Here is a 12,090-nt window from a genome sequence, read left to right as displayed (position 1 = left end):
GTTCTGTAATATCACAGATTTTTTCACAACGTTTGATCACAGATTCTTTTTTACAGATGGCAGATTTTTGGTATTTTGATAAAACTTTCACAGATTTTTGGAAATATTGTGATTTTTCACAAATTTTTCTGAAATTTATCATAGATTTTTTTCTTGTTTCAGTTATCATAGATGGTGAAAATATATTTTTGACCGAACCACAGATTTCAATGTGGCATTCCTGTTTGTTAGCGGTTGCATGCGTAACCTGCATAATGACAATCTGTGCTTTCGTTGCGCAAAGACGAAAACTTTCTTAGCACCAAATTTACGCGAATCGATGGAAAGCACAACGAAAGTTTATTATTTACTTTCGATCGATTAATTGATTCATTTCCACTTCAAGTGATTCATTTCCACTCAGCCTATCCTATTTTGATTCTGCTAATAGGTACATACTACAAAGCCTATTTATGAATGAATACACTGCCACTCGAAAAACCGTTGCAAAACGCATCTAAGTCCATATATAAAATTGTTTTCGATTCTTGTATATTTATTGTTTCGATATATGATTAAGGTCAATGCATTCGCTACATTTGTATGCGTATTTTAGGAAAGTTATAATAATGGCAACATATAACTAGAAAGCTTGGTCTATACATGAAATGATATTATATTGTCCAAAATTTGATTTTTCTTTACCGGTCCAGGTTTTTTACCACACACAATCGAAAAGTTTCACAATTTTTTAAAAGCTGATCTTGTGCTATAAAGATTTAGTTCCAGATATTTGTTCGGTCACGGTTTTCTGCCATCCTTCTTCAGATATTCTCAAATAAGTTTAATCGAATTCGATCACCTACTACAAATGACATGACTTGATAACCAAAAAGTTTTGGTTCGATATGTAACATGTTGATGTTGATTGATTATGCTTAAATTATACGCAAGAAATATATTTGATTTATTATTACTCTAAACGCACTAAGAAAATAAATATTTAACATTTAGTAGTATAGTCCTAGAGTTCGTGCAACCTCATAGGGCTGGGTTTCTTTTGTAAGCTCAGTTCATACAGATTAAAGTAAAAATATTCACTCAAGCTTCCTTTTTAGTGAAAGAGAATTACCGGCCCTTGATGGTAGGGTTCATCAAGTTTTGCACAGCCTACTTGACCACTTTCTTCACAGCAGAGCACCAGTTTGTTTTGAGCTGTATCTCACAGGCAATTTTCTTTCACGTCTTCTTGAGGTTCCATTTGACTATTACCCAATATTTTTCTATTGGCAGCAGAGTTAAAAATAATCGAAGCTCTTTTTTGACGGCTGAAAATTAACCTGATGTGACTCGCGGTGAATAGAAAAAATATTCATTCGAAAATTCATGGTATTCGTTCAGTTGAATATCGTACAATAATACTATGCTATATTTCACCCTAACGAGAAAAAAATTGGTAAACACCAAAATTTCTCACCAGGACGAAATTTTTTGGTAAAACTAGTCTTTGCACTTGAAGGGCACAAATCCTTACTTATTACATAGGGAACCTGTGTGAATACACCGAACTTCAAGGTGTTCCATGAAACTTAAAACAAACGGCTTTCCAAATTTGAGAACCGTCGATTTGTTTTTTTTGTCAGTTTACAAGCTCTAGTGTCGCAAAGAGCAACACGGTACTAAATTCATCGCAACGGTATGCTCTCAACTAGCACTGAGTGCCATAACTCCCAAGTTGTGGTGTGCAAAGCAGTACACAGCGCGCTGAATAATTTAAATATATCTGTCGGCTACTGCTATCGCCTCCGCTCCGACGTTCGACCAAAGAATGAGCTCGCCCGAGAAATGCTGAAAGTTATATATCGGAAGTAGATGTCATCGGCAAAATCAATACAGCCGATCGGAGCCATGGAAAGGAGACATCACGAGCGCTTGGCCGCTGGATGCCTAGACCTGTCGTCGTCCTCACCGTCAGAGGTAGCACTGATCAAATGCAGCACTCATCGCAGCGCATCAGTGTTACCACATTTTATTCTGTACCTGGAGTGAAAAAATCTTTTCCATCCGTACTATTTTTTGAGAAAATCTGTGCCAAAATCTGCTTCAATAAAAAAAATTATACATTCGTTAAACTAGTTGCCTAAAGTATATTCTTTTCTCTTATTTCTTCGTTTATACCAACTAAGAGGCACTGAGCTCTTTTAAAAATTCTGTACACACTTTCTCAACATTAGTTAACTATCTGCTAAACAAAAATTTCAATGTATCGTTTTACAAGTTTAGCCCCGGAAACCTGTACCATTCTGTACTTTTTCACAAAATTCTGTAATCTATACCGTCCAGAATCTGTACCAATAAAAATCGAAAAATCGGTACTTTTGTTGATAAATCTGTACTTGTGGTAACACTGCAGCGCATTATCAACATGCCTGACTGTTCTTTACGGCCCGAGGTTCGACGGGAGAATGAACTCGCTCGAGGAATGATATTCTTTAAATAGTCGAGGATGATGTCATTCATAGAAGCGTAGTGTGCTGGGTGCTCAAATCTGTCGCACGAGACGCTATAGACACGATGTTACTTGTCTGGCAAAAGTGCAACAACTGATTCAAACAGGCATGCGGCACATTTATTTATAACTTTTCGTGTTCGTTTGAGTCACTAAGACGCTCCCTATAGACGGCTCTGCCGGGGATAGATTGACTAATGTATGGGAGTTTTCACGTTTTCCGAGATCTATTGATTTTTGCTTGTTTTTCAATAGTGTGCTATTCAGTCTAACTTCTGACCTCGCACAAAGCAGAAGCAAAAAAATCGCTACGCTATTGCAGGCTATAGGCACCAGTGATTCAAGCTAGCTATTGTTCTATATCAGTGCACATACAAATTGTATCGTTGCCTCCGGCTGCGGAGTAAAATGAGTTTGCCAAATGCATCAAAAGTACCCGTGCTACGGGATAACACGATTTCGATCAACTTTAATAAAACTCGTGTTAGACCCACAGTTCAGGAAGTGGAACAATTCGTTAAAGGACGGTACTCGACGACTTACTAGACTGAGGCGCAAATTTGTTTCGCTGATCCACCCCCCCCCCCCCCCCCTCCCCCCTCGTTTGAGCGAAAGTTGCAAGTTTTGCTCTTCTTTCCCTGTCACCCTACGCCATCTCTCCTCTGTCCTTGATACAACTGCTGCTACACTGATGTGGAAATAAGCCACCCTCTGAATATCTTGACCAAGCATAAGTTTTCGTTAAAAAAATCAAATTAGTATTCTGTATTCCTAGTTTTAAGATAGCTATAATTTTTACTCTTTATTGAAACTCTTGTCCTCCATCTTGTAAATAGAATTGTATCCCTAGTTTTAAGATATCTGTGAAATTTCTCATAAATATTTGTTCCCCTTTTGTGTACTAAACTATATTGTTAGTTTTAAGATAACTGTAAAATATTTCGTAAAATACTATTACTCCCCCTCTTATATATCAAACTGAATCCCTTGTTTTAAAATTTTTCATAAAAAAATCTTTTGGCCCTCTCTTGTATATTGAATCTTATTTCTAGTCTTAAGATAGCTGTAAACTTTTTTTCTTTTGTAAAAAAAATATTTCAACATTGTAACCTCCTAGTTTTAAGATATCCAAAATGTAAAAACAAAAGAATTTGGCACCGCCAAGCTAACGCATTTGTGCCTATCAAATAAACGAAATGAATAAAAAAAATCGTTAAAGTTGAAATGAAGCTTAATCTCGTTGAAGTTACGTACATTCAGCTACATCACGTATAAAATCTGTGTTATGATCACGTTTAGAAGCTTAGCACAGGCCGAAAACTCCATTGCAAAGAACAGCATGCAACACGAGGTCGAATTTAATAACACCAGATTCAAGATCGCCGTGCATATGGAAAACGGCATGATGGAAGTGCGTATCCATGATTTGGCCCCGTGCACTAGGGTTGATTACATCATACGAATCATGTCGCAATATGGAGAAGTAGAATCTATTACGAATGACACCTGGAGAAATTTTTTTGCCGGCATTCCCAACGGTGTTCGTATTGTGAGGATGCGAGTGACTAAACCAATACCTTCTTACATGACTATCGAATACAAACAATGCTAATCACATATCCTGGGCAGACCCCAACATGCCAATTCTGTAACCATACAGCCCACTACGGAAAAACATGCGCCGAAGCAACTAGTCAAAACTCATCTACTACAGCCAACTCTAACAAGCAGCCACCGCCAGCTTCAGATAAACCGAAAAAACAACGATCCAATTAAGCAATAATGCAGGTACAACGACCACGATAACCGCTCCCGAACCAACAACTAGCATCGCCAACAAAGAAGCAAATACCGATGAAGACGAATATACAACCCGTAAGAACAAGAAACAAATAAGAACCTCTGATCGTGAACAGGAAGAAAGCAGTACCGATGACGACATGGACGGGAACGATAACGCGAGAGAAGGCAGACTGAATGACCACCAAGCGGCCTCACCGCCAAGGAAAAAGATCTCAACACGCAGCAGCAAACTGCGTCAACAAGATCTGGCAGACCGACATTCTTAGAATTTTTTTATTTTTACTTATTGTAAAAAAAATTAAAAGACCCACGGATCAGTTGTGCTAACGCATTGAGCCGTTTCAAATAAAATTTTAGATTGAAAAAAAAAGAAATATTATAAATATGAACAAGCTCAATAATTTCAGCATCTCTTTATTCCGACATATGGACGGGTATACATCGCACTTACTTCACCTCTGTCGAAGAGTAACGTAAGTGTAAGGCCAACTTTCTTTGATGATTTCTGTTGTTCTGTAGTTGAGTGCCCAGAAAATATAGAACAGCTGCTCTTGGGTCGATTTCAATTTATTTATTATTTTTTCTCTCTTTTTCTTCGTGATCTCTGCTCATCTCTCTCATTTTATTCCATAACGAACACAAATAAAACGAAAACATGAAATCGAAACATTAATCCCAATTTATTGACTGTAGACTCAACTAGTTACAACATTTTAGTCGCTCTCCGTGATAGGCTACTGATGTTTGTTCACTGTATCGTCACGTCGTTTTTAGACTTACATGGACATTAATTGGAAACCATCGAAAGAGACAGAAATGCTGCTGCTTACAACATTAAGTTTATTATGATTGATTGACTAATATGTGGTTTAGCATCAATTGACATCCGTTGAAAAGTAAGGATAAAATCACAACAGATAGTCCTACCGCTACTATGTACGTTTCTGTATGTGAACAACATTAGTAATATACGACGGTATACAATTCTTGGGTTGATGAACACCTCAGAAAAACCGCTGTTTTACCACTTTTTGGCTTGTTTATTTTTTGGCATTTTTCTTGCTTATTGTTCGATTGTTTAAAATATCACTACTTTGCGGACTAATAATGTTTAAATACGGACCGCATTCTCCGCATAAAATGAAATTGAGTGTCAACAGAAATACTATTGCATTAAAATGACGCGAAAACAAAAACTGTCTTCTCGACTATATTGTCATCAACTAACGGAAATGTTTTTGTCTAGCACGCTTGAGTGAGATGCCTGATGTTTCTACTAAGCGTACAGTGCACTAACCTATTACAGAAATTCAATCTGCTTATGCTTTAACTAACTTTATTCTGGTTAATAGGGTGATGAGCCTATTTGCGCCATGTTTCTATTATTACCCTACCCATTTGAAGCCGTTGGTTAGAGCAGTGTCTGCCATCTTTGTTCAACGCATTGAGTCAAATGGTAGCGCAACAATAGGGGCACTAGATTCGAGTTTTCATTGTGCTCAAACACGAGAATTTTACTGCTTTCAACGCATTTGTGTTTTTATATTGGTTCTTAACAACGAAGCAAAGCGGTTGATGTCAATTTTTACGCATTCCATTGATTGTAAGGCAAGAAATTACCGAATTAGTGAAGCACCTTGCTTAGTATGGTGAAAATAGGCTCATCACCCTATATAACATAATATCTGAGTTTTGTTAGACACAACCACTAGCGATAAAGTTCTCATTTTGGGACAGTTTTTGAGCTCACTTTTCTATAAAACTTCTGCAATTTTATTATATATTTCGTTTATTTTATTCGGTTCAATGCATTAGCTAAATGAAGCCTTGTGTCTTCAATATATTTCCATGATGTGAACAATGAAAGTGATAAAACGTAAATGGTTGTCCTACAGATCTCGTGCGAACAACTAGCGATTGCATGTGGAGAACTATTTACTAGGCTGAGAAATATTTTTCCTAACCAACAGTGTCGCGGTGGTGTTCATTTCTATCTCGTACACTTCCTTATCATCATAGTGGTTACTGCCATGTCCATGTTCGCGAATTTCTGACGGGTCACGAGTGTCGACTTCCTCAATGATGGTGCCGACCGTTGATTTTGAGATACTAGACGCAGTTTTTGCCGTCAATATTATCCGAACAGCAGCCAAAATTTGGCAAATGTTTGTTTTTCAGGAAATGGTTTTGGAGACTATGTATATGCAAAGATATAATGTGTAAAATAATACTATCGCATTCAGTTTTTACGTGCAGGGTCAGGTTGGAGAAAATATGTCTGTTCACCTAGATTTTCACCACAAAAACACCATTTAATATACTTCCTAGATGTGTCCTTTATAATGAATACCATTTTTTCCAAATGTGACAGGAATCTTTTAATAGCCACGGTGCAAGTAAGTGGTATCAGATCTTGTAGCCGAGCATTGATTTTCTCATCGTCCATATATATGAGGATCAACCACATGTTATAAGTTGTTATGCAAAATGACTGGTTTCGCCTGGGCTAATTTGTTAAATTGCATCAGCACTGAACGCCTGACATGGTTAAACTCGTTAAAGGCGATGTTCGTAAGCATAACCTCCATAATCACCTTCAGCAAATATTTCACATCATTAATGTTGCTCCAGCCAAATACGGAGGCTATTGACTTCAGGTCTTTTCGCATAAGATCGATCTTATGCGAAAAGACCTGAAGTCAATAGCCTCCGTATTTGGCTGGAGCACTACTTCTTGCTTCTGCGACTCAATCATTCGACAGATCCCCACAGCAAGAATTAAAGTAACAGTTTCGTTTGTCTTCCGACGAGTCACACAATATGAAGGGAACTGTTTTATCACACTCAGCATACTGAGTAGATATCCTGACCGCTGTCTTCGGTGGTTCGAAATAGCAATCTTCCTCACAATTCTCGCATTAATTTGTTGAAACCAAACAAGATACAATTTTTTTAAGAGTCACCGAAAAACATGTTGTTTCTTAAATTTATTTTTGAAAATTTTCGGGGGGGGGCTTTAGCCCCCTAGCCCCCCCTCTGGCTACGTGCCTGAAGCTCGGCACTCCGCCAATATACCGGGCGTTTGCCGTTTCTTGTTAGGGTTTTCTATAGCATGGTGGCGTCGTACGCGCGGGATAGGACATCTACCAGATCATCCCCGCTTAGACTGTCGGTATTGGCCTCCAGTCCCAGGGCCGCGGTGAAAACTTCGATGTCGAAGTGATTGGTCTTCCACCCGTGTACTTGGCAGGGATCACCCGCCCTCGGATGCTGACCACCATACCATTGATCCTAAAGCGTATTGCCAGGTAATCACTATAGGTGTAGCCCTCGTTTACCCTCCAGTCCATGCTGTTTGTACAGCGGCTGCCCCACTCCACTACCCAAGCGTTGAAATCTCCCGCTATGACGAACGGCTTCCAACCCACTAGGTCGGACGAAAATCTGTCGATCATCTGGTTGAACTGTTCTATGGGCCACATTGGTGGGGCATAGCAGCTACAAAAGAACACACCATTTATCTTGGCAATCGCGACACCCTCCGCAGAGGATTGTACTACTTCTTGGACCGGGTACCGTCCCGATGTGAAAATTGCCGCCATCCTAGAGTCGTCCGCCACCCAATTGCCGTTATCGGCAGGGACGTTGTACGGGTCGGATAGGAGGACGACATCTGTTCTCGACTCCGAGACCGACTGCCACAGCAGCTGCTGAGCAGATACACAATGGTTAAGATTCAGCTGTGTTACTTTCATGGCTTCTTCTTACTAGCCTCCCCGAAGGGACACAAAGGTCCATCCATAACGTGGTTACGGCATTGCTTCTCGCTGGCGCTGGAAAGGCATTTTGGTGCCCTATCGTATTTATGCGCCTTGTATCCCTCCTCACCACAGCGACGACACAACTTGCTCCTGTCTGGGCCCTTGCAGTTGTATGACTTGTGGCCGGACTCTAGGCACCGATAACACCTGTCCACTGAAGGCGGCTGAGGTATGCTTACTGGGCATACTGACCAGCCGATCTTCAGCTTCCTCCTCTCGATGACCTTTTTGGCTTCTGCAACCGGTAACCGGTGAAATAGGCTACCTGCGACTGCGCCACACTGCTCCATGACGACCAAGACGACGTCGTCTGCGTTCGTAACCTCATCCAGTTGCTTGCACTGGAGGGTCACTTCCGCACACAACGACCTCACCTGAGCGCCATCTCCCAAGACCTCTTGGGCCAACTTCCTGTACGCCGCCCACTAGGTTGCGCACCTCGTTTTAGCACCAAAATCATTTCGCCAGTCTTGGTGTGTCTAACGCTGGGCACATCCTGTCCTAGATTCGCAAGGCTTTTGACCGCCCGCATCGATTTGAGGACATCGGCATAACTGTCCTTGTCGGTTTTCACCGACAAAACCTCTCCTCTGACCTTGACTTTCTTCGCGGGTCGACTTCCGCTTAACCTTACTGACCAGCTGCCATGAATTTTCGCCCTCTTGTGCCGATGGCACCGATTTGCTGATATCTGCTTGTGGCCCGGCACTTTGCGCCTGATTGGTGCCTTTCGCCTTCTCGGGCCGAGAAGTCACCTTCTTGGTTCGACGCCCTTCGGGATTCTTTGCACCCCGATCTGCACCTTCCAAACGACGTTTGGCCTTCGTGGTTGCGCGTCGTTTGGCGTTGCTTCGTGCACCTTCGCCTGGTGACTGCCTGGGCCGCTTGTCTTGCCCTCCATTAAATTCTTTGTGGCCGTCAAGGCGAAATCTATCGCCTCTTGGGCCATCGTAGCTCCACCAATGAAGGAGAAGGCCTCGGTTTGGACGCCTTTATCGGCCTTCTCTCTTCCCGCAATCCTCCTCATATAAGCTTCCTGTTCTTGTCTTGCGACTCGAACAGCCTGGCAGAGCACCAGAAGGTTCTGCTTCAGTTCCTTGCTGATTAAGGGCCTCCCGCCTCTGGGAGGAGACCTCACCAAACTCCCTTTTGCGAAGGCGTTCACCACCTCCATCATTTACTTTATTCACATTATTATTATTATTTTTATTTCCACAACTCTTACTTGATCCTACCAGTAGCGCGAGAAAAAGGTCCGGCACGCCACGTGGTAAGGGACGCTTACTGTGGGGGATGCCCAGTTACCCCACCGGCTCCGTTAACGGTTAGGCATCTTTTTTGGGCCGATTTTAACAAACTTAGTCTCATATGATAGCTATATTGTCCCCACAGATGTCTATAATTTCGTGCGGATCGCTTATATGATTCCGGAAATATAGGCTGAACCGTCCGATCACATATGAAATTGCCATATAAGCCGGGGGACCCCATGAAAATTTGTGCTATTGAAATCGAATTCGTGTTTTTGATGCCAAACATCTTTAAAATGCATGAAACGTCGAAATTTTATGTTACCTCGAATTTTTTTTTTATAAAAATCGACTTTTTGGGCTTAGCCGATTTCTTTTCTTATATATAGTTGTCAGGTCATGTATAATAACATTGTAATGTATACATTTGAAAGCTTTTAATAAATATAAGCAACTAAAAAAAATCGTGGTCATGATTGAGAAAGGCACAATTGCACCGCTACGTGGATTAAAACAGGTTTTTCATCTGTGATAACTGAAACAGAAAAAAAAATCTGTGATAAATTTCCGAAAAATCTGTGAAAAGCCAGTGTAACGGACTTCTAACTCAGCAACACTGGCTGTGAAAACACACAGCGCAGTGATCTGCTCCGGCTGCCGTTCGACAGGCAACTGAGCTTGTCCGGGCAAATCCGTTCTTCAAATAGTCGATGATGACGTCATTCATAGAAGCGTAGCGCGCTAGGTACACAAATCTGTCGTGCCGGATATGGGAAGGGCTATCTTTAGTGTGTAAATGCGCAATACTAGGTTGTACATTATTTAAATTTTTAATGCCATGATATTAAATATCTGTGGGTTTTTATTGGAATCTATTCTGAGAAGTATTTCGGGGCGATATGTGCAAAAATATGAAAATTTATCGTGAGATGGCTGAATTATATGTGTTTCAAATTGGACCACTTTTCGATACATAGCATTTTTGTAGAATTTGCAAAGTGCATCCCCATATTGAAACCAAAGACGTAGTCCTGCGTCAAAAAACCGGTGACAAAACAGAATCACTTGACATGATGCTGTACCTTGACGTGGTTTGGTGGCAGTATTACAGTGCTTGTACCATATAGAAACTCTGGCTATAATTACTTTTTATTAGTTAAGATACATTGTGATAAAGCTTAGTACTTAATTTGGCGACCTTTATTACCTAATTGTGCCACGGCTGAAATAATGTACAAAATGGGTTTGGTGGCAAGTTTTCTTTGGAGGTACCTTAGCTTAACTATGAGCTCTGGTTCGGGACTGCTTTTAAAATTGAAGTGTTCCATGCCAGGACCCCTGAAGATAACGAAATACCACACATACCTAGGCCTGCGATCTACTAAACATGATAACACTCCTGTGATAAAGTGAATCGTTCAGCATGTGGTACCAAACGTGAACCTACAAACGCCCGTATTCGCGTGATCATGAATGGGTTACATCTGGAAGTCTTTACCCTCGGCCCTAGCAACCTAGGTACATGCATTCAGTTGGATCAATGGCGACATGACTGGGAACTATCCGCGCGATCATTCAAGAGCACACGCGAATATACAAATGGCCACACGATCGAACACGTTAACTTACAAACGCTCGCACCCTTCGCCATGATACACAAAGTTGAGCATGTAATCGCGATCAGTGCTACGAAATTTCCAAATCAGTTACCTATTTCTGCTTGCATTTACTGAAACCGACATTCAGATTCAACACCTCCCTCATTCATTCACTTTCCAACTGACTGAAATTTCATGCAGAATCGAATGCTTAAGTGCAGAGAAAATATAAATTCATTCTCCAACCAGAGCATGCATTTGTTATTATGTCGACAGTTTGAAGGCAAAAGTTAGCATCTTCTACATTTTCGAGCATAAGTGAACTGCGTAATCTATATCTGGTGCACTTTCGATCAATAATCCCTCGCAGAGCTAGCATAGAAATAAAATTCACTTTGCTTCTCAAACTGAACATGTCCGTACCTGAAAGCGCTGCGTCGGGAGAACGAATGAGGAGGGAAATGAACCAAACATTTTATTCATCGCAGCGGGCATGAATTGAATTTCGTTTTCTTTCAAGTTCATGCAGGAATATCAATTTTTTAAGCTCTGATCGCGATCATCAATGCACAAGTACGCCCATGCTTCCAATCTGAGTCACGTCCCACTGCAATTGGCCTTAAGTAGTGTTTTAGTGGGTGACATTTCCCGTCTCGCCTGTAATTATAGTAAGTGATTCTGATAGTGATCCCTTCCGAGAACCCAGCTTTACAGCTTCAGTGGGACAATTCTTGAAAAATAAATAAGTCGATGACAAAGCTGAATACATTTTTCCTACGCATACTGCTAAGTGTTCTTTTCTTGTAGACGTCACCGAAAGTTTTGTAAACCCTAAACTAATAGAATCATCATCTATAAAAGCGAGATAATTAAGCATCAGTACTAACAGCTGCAGGTTCCCTCTAGTAGTTATAACCTGCTATAGCGAGGGTAGGTGGATAGGAGGAAAATGCTGCCCGCCAGTCCCCAACTGTGTTTGTCTCGCGTGGTGATAGAGAGGAATCTAGTCATTCCTCTCTGCACAAATCATTTGAGCATGATCTGAAATTCTCATATTTATTAAATGTATCATGAAATTCGATGGATTCACCTTAGTCTTTTCACTGCCAGCATCGTTATTAAAAACATAC

This window comes from Topomyia yanbarensis, chromosome 3, assembly GCF_030247195.1.
Source record: "Topomyia yanbarensis strain Yona2022 chromosome 3, ASM3024719v1, whole genome shotgun sequence".
NCBI classification, from domain to species: Eukaryota; Metazoa; Arthropoda; class Insecta; order Diptera; family Culicidae; genus Topomyia; species Topomyia yanbarensis.
This window is presented reverse-complemented; position numbering follows the sequence as displayed.